Source organism: Bison bison, unplaced genomic scaffold (assembly GCF_000754665.1).
Source record: "Bison bison bison isolate TAMUID 2011002044 unplaced genomic scaffold, Bison_UMD1.0 scf7180017864379, whole genome shotgun sequence".
NCBI lineage: Eukaryota > Metazoa > Chordata > Mammalia > Artiodactyla > Bovidae > Bison > Bison bison.
The window spans coordinates 1,970,866-1,985,587 of NW_011494951.1; positions in this window are offsets into that span (position 1 = coordinate 1,970,866).

A 14,722-nucleotide genomic window follows, 5' to 3' on the forward strand; every position below is an offset into this window, starting at 1 on the left:
TATAATATGCTGTCTAGGTTGGTCATAACTTTCCTTCCAAGGAGTAAGCGTCTTTTAATTTCATGGCTGCAGTCACCATCTGCAGTGATTTTGGAGCCCAAAAAATTAAGTCTGACACTGTTTCCCCATCTATTTCCCTTGAAGTGATGGGACCAGATGCCATGATCTTAGTTTCCTGAATATTGAGCTTTAAGCCAACTTTTTCACTCTCCTCTTTGACTTTGATCAAGAGGCTTTTTAGTTCTTCTTAATCTATAAATATTTGTATGTTGGGGGAATATGCTTATTTTTCCTCCCCATAAGAGTGTGTGATCAATAAGAGTGACAGTCTCTTGCTCTACTTGAGAGGACTTCTCCTTTTAGCTGTTGAGATGTGAAAATTCTGTTACCTTCGTTATCAAGCTCTGGATGTGTGTTACACACATTTATGAAAAACTTAGCAACTCTTAGCAGGACTCTGGCCTTGACTGTGATAGGAGCTTCCATTTCTCCTCTGTATAAATGAAGTGCTAATTTCATGGACTGTTATTCACAGATTTATAACTTATTCTTCAGGAACATGATTAAAAAATAATGAACTTTTATTATTAACTTAAATTATCAATTATATATTAATGTGTCAGACCAAAGACTTAGTTATCTTAAAAAGATTTGTTATCTGACATGTTGGAAGGAATTAAGAATCCTGGTTAATAAAAAATTCTTTTAAACTAAAAATTATACCGGTGGGATTTCTTGAACACTAGAAAAATGAATACTTGTTTAAAAAAAAAAAATTAAAGCAAAGGAAGCAGCACATCCCGAGTCCCAGATGGCAGATAACGCGATTCTGGGTAGAAGCAGGAGAGTAACGGGGGTGAGGGAGTACAGAACTTAGGGTATTTATTCCATTTCCTTGTTTAAAAGAGAAGGGGGGTCATAAAATAGTCCATATGAAGATCACTGTGAGAATCTAGTTTTCAAAAAATGTGTTTGAAAGATATTTCAGACATTCTTCTGATAAATGCTATACAAAAATCCATGTACTGCTTACCTTACCACTTCCTTTCAGCTTTCAACTCTCAAATGCTGGATCATTAATGTCATTCCAGAAAACTTTGATGCAGACTACTCTTCTGTATGGATTACCTAAGAATGAGGATGAAACAGACATTTTCAGATGTATAGAAACTAAGAATTTACCATAAAAATTGCCTCATTAAAGGAACTTCTAAAAGGTGGACTTCATGGAGGAAGAATGTTATCCCAAAGTCTGAAATGTAAGAAGTAATAGTGAGTAGAGAAAATAGTAAGTCCTTGAGCAAATCTAAAGAAATATTGATAGTGTAAAACAATGTCTAATTTATGGGAGGAGAAAACAATATAAACATTCTAGTTATCCCATTGCCTATAAGCCTAGTATGTGTAAGGTAGGTAACTGAAATTACATCAGTCTAAATAGCTTGTATTACTCTGAAGGAAAGTAAAGATGGGCCAACTTTAGACTTAAGTTTTAACTTGACAATTTGAAGAACTGCCTCTAAAATTAATATGTGCTCCAGTAGTATATGTTGAAACAAAGGGGAAAACAAAATATGAACAAACACAGGAGAAAAAGCGGATAGGACAAATGAGCCCAAAATACTGGGGTCGAGGTAAATCCGGTTATAGATGTGCTGCACTCTTCTGTGAGAAATCTTAGGTCGTTAGACTAGATTTTTAATAATCTGCCCTGTCCTTTTTAAAGAAATGCTACTAGGGAGGTGGGTGGGAGGCTCAAGAGGGAGGGGATATATGTGTACATATAGCTGATTCTGGGCTTCCCTGGTGGCTCAGCTGGTAAAGAATCTGCCTGCAGTTTGGGAGACCTGGGTTTGATCCCTGGGTTGGGAAGATCCCCTGGAGGAGGGCGTGGCAACCAACTCCAGTATTCTGGCCTGGAGAATTCCATGGGCAGAGGAGCCTGGCAGGCTACAGTCCATGGGGTCGCAAAGAGTCAGACATGGCTAAGCGACTAAGCACAGCACACAGCAAATAGTTGATTCACTTTGTTGTAGAGCAGAAACTAACACAACAGTGTAAAGCGGTTTTACTCCAATTAAAAAAAAAAAAAAAAATCCAGAACAAAAATACAGAAACGTTGAGAGCCTAAAGATGAAAAAGACTAGAAAGATAGGAGCTGTGAAAGCAGACTTTATAACTATGGTAATATTTTCTTTTTTAAATGAAGATCACTTGCTAATGATAGAAGGTTAAGTTTATATGTCCTTTGTAAGATAACTTCAAAAACATAAAGCAGAAATTTCAAGAACTACAAGGAGAAATCAACAATCACCATCATAGTAGATACTTTAATGTACGTGGGAGACCAATCAGTTAAAAACGTTAGTTAAAGATAGAGAATCTAAGCACAAGTTCAGACTTGATCTCATGGACATACATAGAACTCTACAGACAAAATGAGAATGCATATCTTGAATACAAAAGGAACATTTATGAAAACTGATCATGTGCTATGAGAAGACATCAGATTTCAAAGAATCAATATGGAGCTAATTTTTCTTCATTATAATGTAGTTGTCAGAAGTCAACAACAAAAAGGATAACTAGAAAGCTTCCAAATTTAGAAAAACATTTAATTTATAAATAGCAATTCACATAAGTTCTATTCACAATTAAACAATACTAACATACAAATCAGAGAAGGCAATGGCACCCCACTCCAGTACTCTTGCCTGGAAAATCCCATGGACGGAGGAGCTTGGTGGGCTGCAGTCCATGGGGCTGCTAAGAGTCGGACACGACTGAGCGACTTCACTTTCACTTTCATGCATTGGAGAAGGAGATGGCAACCCACTCCAGTGTTCTTGCCTGGAGAATCCCAGGGATGGGGGAGCCTGGTGGGCTGCTGTCTATGGGGTCACACAGAGTCGGACACGACTGATGTGACTTAGCAGCAGCAGCAGGTTGCTCATAACTTTGCTTTCAAGAGGCAAGCGTCTTTTAATTTCATGGCTGCAATCAACATCCGCAGTGATTTTGTAGCCCAGAACAATAAAGTCAGTCACTATTTCCACTGTTTCCCCATCTATTTGTCATGAAGTGATGGGACCAGATGCTGTGATCTTAGTTTTCTGAATGTTGAGCTTTAAGCCAACTTTTTCACTCCCCCCTTTCACTTTCATCAAGAGGCTTTTTAGTTCCTCTTCACTTTCTGCCATAAGGCTGGTGTCATCTGCATATCTGAAGTTATTTATATTTCTCCTGGCAATCTTGATTCCAGCTTATGCTTCATCCAGCCCAGCATTTCTCATGATGTACTCTGCATATAAGTTAAATAAGCAGGGTGACAATATACAGCCTTGACGGACTCCTTTTCCTATTTGGAACCAGTCTATTGTTCCATGTCCAGTTCTAACTGTTGCTTCCTGACCTGTATATAGGTTTCTCAAGGGGCAGGTCAGGTGGTCTGGTATTCCCATCTCTTTCAGAATTTTCCACAGTTTAATGTGATCCAAACAATCAAAGGCTTTGGCATAGTCAATAAAGCAGAAATAGATGTTTTTCTGGAACTCTCTTGCTTTTTTGATGATCCAGTGGATATGGGCAATTTGATCTCTGGTTCCTCTGCCTTTTCTAAAACCAACTTGAACATCTGGAAGTTCACGGTTCACATATTACTGAAGCCCGGCTTGGAGAATTTTGAGCATTACTTTACTAGCAGATGAGATGAGTGCAATTGTGCCGTAGTTTGAGCATTCTTTGGAATTACCTTTCTTTGGAATTGGAAATGAAAACTGACCTTTTCCAGTCCTGTGGCCACTGCTGAGTTTTCCAAATGTGCTGGCATATTGAGTGTAGCACTTTCATAGCATCATCTTTAAGAATTTGAAATAGCTCAACTGGAATTCTATCACCTCCACTAGCTTTGTTCGTAGTGATGCTTTCTAAGGCCCACCTGACTTCACAGTCTAGTGCTTAGTTTTCTTTAATTTCATGCAAAACAACTTTGTTAGATTGTATTGTGACAGCTGTCATATGACCATGTATTAAAAAAAAAAACAACAAAATTTGTGTCGCCATTTTAAGATTGAAGATGGAAGAAACAAAGCAATATTTTTGGCATATTATGGCTTATTATTTCAAGAGAGGTAAAAGCACAGCTGAAATGAAAAAAAAAATTTTGCCGTGTATGGAGGTGGTGTGACTGATTAAATGTGCGGTTTGCAGTTTCCTGCTGGAAATTTGCTGGATGATGCTCCACAGTTGGTTGACCAGTTTGAAGTTGATAGTGGTCAAATCGAGACTTTAATTGAGAACCAACAACATTATACTACTCAAGAGAGAGCCCACATATTCAAAATATCCAAAAAAGCATTGAAAATCGTTTGCACCAGCCTGGTTGGTAATTGCTTTGATGTTTTGGTTCCACACAAGTTAAGGGAATAAAACCTTTCTGACTTGTTTTTCCACATGGGATGCTCTACTTAAATGTAATGAAAATGTTCCGTTTTTAAAACAAATTGTGACAAGCAATAAAAAAAAATGGATACTGTGTGAGAATGTGAATGGAAAAGATAATGGAGCAGGCAAAATGACCCACCACCAACCACACCAAAGCCCAGTCTAGATCCAGAGAAGGTGATGTTGTGGGAGTGGAAGGGAGTCCTCTATCATGAGCTCCTTTTGGAAAACCTAATGACTAATTCCAATAAGCATGCCTCCCAGTTAGACAAACCAAAAGCAGCAGTCCGTGTAAAACGTCTGAAATTAGTCAATAGAAAACACATAATCTTCCATCAGGATAGTGCAAGACCGCATGTTTCTTTGATGACCAGGCTGAAACTGTTACAGCTTGACTAGAAAGCTTGGCTGATTGCTTCCTTCCTTCATTTATTTTGGTCTTTGCAAAATTCTCTTAATGGAAAAAAATTTCAGTTCCCTGGAAGACTGTAAAAGGCACCTGGCGCAATTCAAAAAGATAAAAAGCTTGGGGAAGATGGAATTATGAAGCTGCCTGAAAAATGGCAGAAGATAGTGGCACACAGTGGTGAGAGCATGTTGTTCAATACAGTTCTTGGTGAAAATGAAAACTATGCCTCTTATTTTTACTTAAAAACTGAGAGAACTCTTTGGCCAACCACTGTTTGGCACTAAAGACAATCAACAAACAATTCAATGAAAGGTAAATAGTATCGAAGCCAAGTTGGTTTATTCCGGGGTCACAAGGCGGGTCTAGCATTTGAATGTCAGTAAAGTTTGCTATGTAAACTAGATCAAAGGGGGGAAAGTTACAATAACAATGCAGAAAAAGTGTTTGATAGAATTCAGTTATTCCCTGATAAATCACTGTAATTTTCTCACAAACAGATTAAAGTTTTAAAAATGTGAGTGCATAAGTAGATACAGAGAAACTTTTAATAAAATTGAACATCTTTTCACAATATTAACTCCAGAAGATAATTTCCTTGAATAAGAAGTAGCTACAAAAATCCCACTGTAAAGATTCCTACATAGTGAAATAGTAGAAGTGGTCTCTTTAAAATCAAGAACAAGTCAAAAATGGGTACTGTCCCTTCAAATATTGTACGAAAAGGGTCAGCACAATAAGGCAAGGAAAATGAATAAAAGGCTTAAGGGAGAAATAAAATTGTCATTATTGTAAGATTGTACAGTTGTGTACATGGAAATCCAAAAGCCGTCTATAAAGAGATGTTAGAATTGAGTTTAACAAAATTGCTAGTTATAAGATCAACATTTAAATATTTTCTGAATACCAGCAACGGGATTAGAAAAATGGAATTTTGAAAGTGTACAATATCAACTGTAACTAAAAGTATACCTTAAAAATCTCACAAAAATACGCAAACCCCTTTGGGAGAGAATCACAAAGCTCACTTTTATGCATTGGAGGAGGAAATGGCAACCCACTCCAGTGTTGTTGCCTGGAGAATCCCAGGGACAGAGGAGCCTGGTAGGAGGCCGTCTATGGGGTTGCACAGAGTCGGACACGACTGAAGCGACTTAGCAGCAGCATGTTGAAAGAAGCTAAAGAAAACTGAAATGAGTGGAGGGAGGTGGCATGCTCGTAAGGTGAGAGACTCGGTGTTATAGACATCAGCTCTGCAACTGAGACATTAATCACGTGCAATTCCTGTCAAAATCCTGACTTTTCCTTTTCATTTTGGAACTTAAATGATTCTTAATTTCTTAAATTTAGTAGAGCAAGGAACCAAGAATAGCCAAGAGCCTTGTATCAGTTCAGGTCTTTCAGGAGACAGATGCCAAATGTGGTTAGAAGTAAAAGATGTGAAGGATAAAGAGAAGGAGCAGGAGGAGGCGGCTAGGGTGTGGGGCGGGGGGTAGCCTTCATTGTGTGCCGCCGGTCTGATGCCCATGGGGGAAGGAAGGGCTGACAGGGAGAGCTTGGTTCTGGCCACACAACCCTGAGAAAATCTTGGCCTGACCACAGCTAGCTCTGGTGCAGAGATGGCAGAGAGGTCCTCAATTGGGCCAGCCTTAGTCCCCTGCCCTGCTCAGGCCCTGGTTAGCTGCACAGGAGGGGCGCTACCTTGCTTCAATCGCGGCTGATCCAGAAGATTCTTTAGGTGGAGGCTGTCAACTAACCCCACCCCTTGTGGCAGATGCCAATTAAAGGAAACTGATCAGTGCGCCGGTGTTCTCAACAAACCCACCCATGTATGGAGCTTAATACAGGTCAGAAGTAGCAAATCACTGTGGGAAGGATGGACTCTTCACATGGCAGTAAGGATAGTTGACACATGGAAAAAAGTGAAACTGAATCGTGTGTGTGTGTGTGTGTGTGTGTGTGTGTGTGTGTGTGTGTATAAAATATTTAGAAACCCATTCCAGCGGTTAAAGACCTTAATGTAAAAACAAAACATTAAAAACTAGGGAAGACTATGAGAATATACTTGTGATCTTGTAGAAGGGAAATACTTATTCAAGTAGACATAAAAAGCAATCAACCATAACAAAGAAAATTTTGACATTAAAACTTTGACAGAAATTAACACAACATTGTAAAGCAACTATACTCCAATAAGAAACTTAAAAAAAATTGAACATTTATTCACTGAAAGATAAAGTGAAAAGCTACAAACTGAAAGTGTATTTGTAAAACCCATGTAAAGAGCATGTTTAATACCCAAACCAAATTATATACATATATGGCATATATATATATATGAATATACATATTATAATTTTTCCTGTTCATTAGCTTTTCTAATTCATTATAAGTCATTTATACATATGTTGTCAAAGAAGGCAATGGCACCCCACTCCAGTACTCTTGCCTGGAAAATCCCATGGATGGAGGAACCTGGTGGGCTGCAGTCCATGGGATAGTGAAGAGTCAGACTCGACTGAGCGAGTTCACTTTCACTTTTCACTTTCATGCATTGGAGAAGGAAATGGCAACCCACGCCAGTGTTCTTGCCTGGAGAATCCCAGGGACGGGAGAGCCTGGTGGGCTGCCGCCTATGGGGTCGCACAGAGTCAGACACGACTGAAGTGACTTAGCAGCAGCAGCAGCAGCATACATATGGTGTACACACAAATCAATCAGGAAAAAATCAATGCATAGAAAAATAGGCAAAACATTTGGAGGCATTTCACAGAAGGGCTTCCCTGGTGGCTTAGATGGTAAAGTGTCTGCCTGCAATGTGGAATACCTGGGTTGGATCCCTGGGTCAGGAAGATCCCCTGGAGAAGGAAATGGCAACCCTCTCCAGTATTCTTGTCTGGAAAATCCTATGGACAGAGGAGCCTGGTGGGCTACAGTCCATGAGGTCACAGAGTTAGATACGACTGAGCGACTTCACTTTACTTCACAAAAGGAGAAACAGGAATAGTCAGAAAAAATATGAAATGAAGTTCAATCTCATTGGTAATTGGAAAAGCAGGTTAAGATCTCAGTAAAGTGTCATTTCATACACACCTGGATGACAGCCCTGAAGAAGGCAGGCAATAAAAAGAAGTCCAATTCAGTACTGGTGGGAATGCAAACCCACATGGAACAGCACTTAGGAAAGTAATGTAGCATTGTTTTATAAAGTTAAACACAAATCTCTGTAGTCTGGTATATATCCTTGCTCACGTACAGCAGGAGAGATGTATACATCTATTGGCATTGTACCAGCAAGAGCTAGAGTCAAGTAAAACTTTCACTCACTACAGAATGGGTAAGCAAATGGTAGCACTCAACAGCATTAAAAATGAATGCACTACTGCATGATACATAAACATCAGATAAATCTTAGAAGCATCGTGTTGAATTTTCTTAAAAGACTGCAGAAGAATACATTCAGCAAAATACCTTTTTTGATAGCTTTATTGAGGTATAATTCACATACCATAAAATTTACTCATTTAGAGTATACTCTGGTGGGTTTTAGTTTAATATTTAGAATTCTGCAGCTATTTAATTTTAGAAAATTTTCATCACCCTTACAAGAAACTCCATATCCACTGTCAGTCACTCTCCCCAGCCCCTGGCAACCACTAGTCTACTTTCTGGCTCTAGGTTTGCCTATTCTGGACATTTCCTGTAAATGGAATCGCACAATCGGTGGCCTTCTCTGAGGCTCCTGTCACTTAGGATAACGTTTTCAATGTTGCAGTGTCAGTCCTTCATTACTTTTTATTGCCATATGATATTCTATTATAGAAGTATATACCATTTAAAAAATTCCTTCAGTTGATTGACATTTAGGTTGCTTTCAATTTGGGGCTGCTATGAATAACACTTAGGTCAGATGGTAAAGAATATGCCTGCAATGCAGGAGACCAGGGTTCAATCCCTGGGTTGGGAAGAGCTCCTGGAGAAGGGAGTGGTTACCCAGCCCAGTTTTCTTGCCGAAAAATCCCACGGACAGAAGAGCCTGGAAAGCTACAGTCCATGGGGTTGCAAAGAGTCAAATGAGACTAATACTTTTCACTTTTCATGAATAATGCTGCCATGAACACTGGTGCGTTTATATTTGGAGATTCTTTTAAAATAAGGTTCAAAGAGGGACTTCCCTGGCAGTCCAGTGGTTGGGCGTCGCACATCCACTCTATGGGGCGTGGGTTCCATCCCTGGTAGGGGAAATAAGATCCCACATGTTGCGTGATGTGGCAGGAGCGGGGGAAAAAAAGGTTCAAAGACAAAACTAAACGTGTGCTAACGTCAGAAAAAGAAGGGGACGGCAAAATGAGATTTAGGGATGTTCCGTATTTTTTTTTTTGGCGGCATCTCAGGCATGTGGGATCTTAGCTCGCCGACCAGGGATCATACCCGGCCACCACCCCCCTGCCCCCACAGTGGAAGTGTGGAGTCTGAACTGCTGGAGCACCAGGGAAGTGCCCACTAAGGTTCATTTTTAATGCATCTCATAACTTGTGTTCATAGGTTACAGTAGTTAGAACATATACACCCAAATGCATAGGAATAGGGTGCTCAGGCCTCAACAGTCTGTAAAAGTCTGATGGTTGGATGTGGGGAGATGCTGGCCTCTAAAATCTGCAATAGGTTTTGATTTCTGAGGGAGACCTGGGTTCTTCTCATTTCCCAAGTACGTTTTCCACTTTCCAGGTGTGTTCATTTCCTGAGCACTTTGAGTTCTGACGGCTGAATCGGCCTGTTTCGGGACTGCCTGCCTAGCTTTCTCTGTCACCTGTTTTACTGGTCCACAGGGTACCCCCACCCACCCAGCTTTCTAGCCTCAAAAACTGTGTTGCTGTTGTCTCCTCCCTTCTCCTTGTCTTTATGGATTTCTACTCCCCCACTTTCCTGTCACTGTATTTTGGCTCCAGGAGGAATTGGAGGTAAATGGGTATGTTCAACTGCTGAGGTTACCCAGAGATTTTTGAGCCTGGGTTTCTTATTGCTTGCAGCTAATGGCATCCTGATGTTATCGACAGTATTTTCACACAGAAATATTCTATGACATGGTATTTAGTATTTCCTCTTATAGATGCAGAATTATTTAATCATGCTTGAATATGTGAGTGCTTCCAATTTCCTGAATATTTAAAAATAGAATTTAGAAATATATTTACTGCAATGTTATGTTATCAAATGTCTCGAGGAGGTTTTTTCCAGTTTATACTCCTGCTCTCAGTGGAGAATACCAGTATCTTCACACTGACAACAGAGAGTACTTACTTTATTTACACTGTACACTTTATTTTCTAATTATATTCATTTGAAAAAACTCAGAAAATACTATCAAGAAACAGAGCAGTCATAACCCCACCATCCAGAGATGGCCACTATTAGTATTTGGAGCGCATTCTGGGCTTCTCTCCGCATGTGTGTGCGCACTGTGAGGCAGCGTTTGGCTTTGTTTTGCTTCGCTCTGGTCGTGTTCTTGCTCTGCTTACTTGGCAGTGTGCTGTGGACACTGTGCCGCAGCAGTACTGATTAGTCATTGTCAAAGCTCTGATACCATTGCTTGCTTAACCTACCCCATCGAGGGATGTTCAGGTTGTTTAAGGATGTAGGAAAAGATGCAGACATGTAGCTTTGAGGTAATACACATTTTCCCTTAGATAAATAAAGAGACACTGCTTGGCTAGCAGATGTTTACTTTTTGGAGTTCTTCGTCCACTACTTACTGCTGAAGGCTGCAGAAACAGCAGAGCCAGGAAGGCTCCGACAGTACTGTTTGATCTGCGTCATTCAATTCCTGTGCTTTTAACTTGTGTGAACTAATGAATTTACACTTGGCCTACTCTGGCAAAATGTGTAATGTGTAATTTCAAACTCTTGCTAAGCTAAAGAGAGGGGCACTTGACCCTGTCTATATTCATATTTTCATAACATAAAGTTCAGATTTCAACCCTGATGGGAACTGCAAAATGCTATAATTCATGTGAATGCTATTCAAAACACAAATTATTCAATAACAAATCATTCAATATTTAGGAAGTTTGCATCTGTTTTATGTAGTATGTCTAAATTAAGAATATGGGTTAATATTTAGAGTATTCTTAGCCTGATATATTACATCACATATGAAGTCTTAAATTGACATGAATTAGCCTATACATCTTTAAATATTTGCAAAATTATATTTTATATGAGCCTGTAATAAATGACTGTATTACAATTCAGAAGCTGAAAAGTGTAGTGAGAGTTGCCATGGGAACCTTAATGTGATAACCCCTTGCTTTCATTTAAATTTCATTTTTAATATTACATTAACATTTTTGCATTTAATAGATAGATATTTGAATTAATATTGAAGTACCCTCTCTAATATAAATAAAATATAAGAAATGAAAATGTGATTTTTCTTCCAGTGAACAAATGAACATATAATCCAAGATCTCATAGAAATAACAGCACTTGAGTTTTAAATTATTGGATTTCATTCATTTATTTTGAAGTTTCTTAAAGGATCCCTTTTAAAAGATTAAGAAATATTTATGGATAGCCACATAACTCATGTCTTTGACATTTCAAATACGGTTCAGAATTTTCTGAAGGCTATTTGGGGGCAATTTACTTCACGGTGCCTTGATTTATTCTGTATATTTCAAACTCGATGACCTCAGATGCCTCTCCCACCTCAATAAATCCATATTAGTATACCAATCATTTATAGGTGGATACACTTAATCTTACTTAAAACAAAACACAATATTACCAAATACAGATTCATCTATTTAAGTTTATTATAGATAATAAAAATCTAACTCATGCCAGAGATATAGGGTACTTTTTTATTACAAAGGAATCTTGACTGCACTAAGTAAATATTCACTCAGATTATACATGGATTGTGTGGTTAAAGTTGAAATGAATATATAAAATTTATGGACAGCAGAATCTTTGGTTGAAAGTCTCTCAGGTGTCAGGAGTCTCTGGTTCTCTAACGCACTACAGCCAACTAAATCTTAACTCTGTGCAAATCATTTAATCTCTTGTGTGTGAAACAAAAAGAGTAGTGAATTCCCTGGCAGTCCAGCAGTTAGGACTCAGCACTCTCACTGTTGCTGTGGCCCAGGGTTCAGTCCCTAGTTGGGGATCTAAGATCCCACAAACTGCACACCCAAGAGAAGAGCCATGTGAAAGGGAGGGCGGTCTGGAATAGGGCAGGAAATGACACCATCACTAGTTACACACCTGGAGCGAGCTACAGCAGTAGGGAGTGGATCTTGGTGTGCGTCAAGGGAATGAGTGACTACTAGCGTTAAGATGATTCTTTGCTTTCTTCTGGAGAGGAAGTGAGGGCATCTGACGCAATCCGGATACCGTAAGAGGATATGAGTAGATCCAGGTGGTGCAAGCGGTTGACTGTATCATATTCTGTTCTGTACGAACCAAACTCTGCATGGCCATGCCTGTTTCACCTCATACCTGCTACCTGTCCCCTGCACACACACACACACACACATACACACACACATGGAGCAACACCAGCAGTGGCTTATAGTTCTCTGTGGTCGTGGACCCAGTAAGAGATGCTGCCACCACAGCCCTGGAAATCAGGGAGCACCACCCACCATCCTGACAATGAAGAGCATCTGCTATGCCTGCCAGTAACTGGGAACTGTGCTTCCCCAGTAACTGCCTGAAGAGGCCACCTAACACCACCTGGCACTTGAGGTGCCTTAATGTGTACTCAGGACTAATGATCAGGAGTTCAGGAAAGGAAGTGAGCTGCTCTATAAGTTATTTTCCCTTCCTCTCCATGAATGGACTACTCCTAGACTCAGTTCTTTATATCAACATACTGAAGACACCCTGTGAGACCAGGCTGACTCTGTTAGGATGCTGTGGCAAGCTTTATTGGTGTATATACTCTATAAGATTTTCTTAAGCATTATAATAGTTTTTTTTTTTTTAAGCAGTATTTTACTAGTTTGTTCCAGAGCTTCTCATAAGGAAAGAAAAATCTATCTTCTTAGAATTAGATCATTGTTAAATCTAAGAGATGAGACCTAAAGGTATAACCTGGAGATGAACAGGAAGACAACGATCCTTTTTTTGTTTCATTTTTAAAATCAAAACTAGGACCATATTGACTGATAGACTTTTATAACATACTTTTTTCCTCTCACTTAATATTTTGTAATTTTTTTCCACATCATTAAATTTTATGATTATATTTTTAAGGCCACATGATATTTCATGGTTCCATAATTTATCAACCAGTACTCAACTGTTGGATATTTCTTTGCTTTCTCCTTTTAAACATTGTTTTGTGTTTTGGTGACATTCATGCAGATATAATCTTTGTACTACTGTGTAATTATTTTCATAGGATAACTCCTTTGCAGTGGAAATAAATTCTAAAGGGAAGGTTGTACCAGTTTAAATTCTTAATAACTGTATATGAGGACACTGGCTTCTTTGCACACTTGCCAACTGCAAGTATTGTCTCCTGCTTTAATCTTTGTATGCTGCTCTCTGCAAAAGGGTATCTCATGTTCCTGTGCATTTCTCTGGTTATTAGCAAGGTCAAATACAGTTTTGGATGTTCATTGGCCAGTACCGTTTCTTTTGTGAATCGTCCACGATACAGGTCTGTCTTTTGTCATGTTTTTATCTCAACTTGTCACTCATCTTTGTTTATAATATCACATGTATTTTTCTACATAATTGGAGTTATTTTGAGGAAAATAGCAACCCTTCATTTATTCACAGTCATTCCTTTTAGAGAATTTTTCAGTCAAATGGATAGTAAATCCTTCAAGGCACAACCTAAATGTTCCTTTCTCCATGAAGTCTTCCGTGACTTCATCTAATTTAGTCCTGAGTGACTCTTTCTCGCCTACATGTTTCTACATGGGCACTAATGCTTTATTCAGCCTTTCTTGTATTAAATGTGTTTGCACATCTCCCTAATCATAGCTTTTTGAAAGCAGGAACAATGTTTTATTCCTATTAGCACGATTCAGGGCCCAGTAAGGTATCCTGCCCATAATATATAGTCAGTGGTGGTGGTGGTAATTTAGTTGCTAAGTCATGTCTGACTCTTGTGACCCCACAGACAGAGGAGCCTTGCAGGTTACAGTCCATGGGATTCTCCAGGCAAGAATACTAGGGTGGGTTGCCATTTCCTTCTCCAGGAGATATTCCCAACCCAGGAATCAAACCCGGGTCTCCTGCATTGTAGGCAGATTCTTTACCAACTGAGCTACAAGGGAAGCCCATATATTCAGTAGTGGGAGTTGAATTGATTTGTTAGCTCTTTCAATAACAACACGTTTACACTTTAAACTGTTCTTCACAGAATTTGTTTTGAATTATACATTTGTACAAACATCTATTTTTGCTTTATTGACTATGCCAAAGCCTTTGACTGTGTGGATCACAATAAACTGGAAAATTCTGAAGGAGATGGGAATACCAGACCACCTGACCTGGCTCTTGAGTAACCTGTATGCTGGTCAGGAAGCAACAGTTAGAACTGGGCATGGAACAACAGACTGGTTCCAAATAGGAAAAGGAGTATGTCAAGGCTGTATATTGTCACCCTGCTTATTTAACTTCTAATAAGAGTACATTGTGAGAAACTCTGGGCTGGAAGAAGCACAAGCTGGAATCAAGATTGCCAGGAGAAATATCGATAACCTCAGATATGCAGATGACACCACCCTTATGGCAGAAAGTGAAGAGGAACTAAAAAGCCTCTTGATGAAAGTGAAAGAGGAGAGTGAAAAAGTTGGCTTAAAGCTCAACATTCAGAAAACGAAGATCACAGCATCTGGTCCCATCACTTCATGG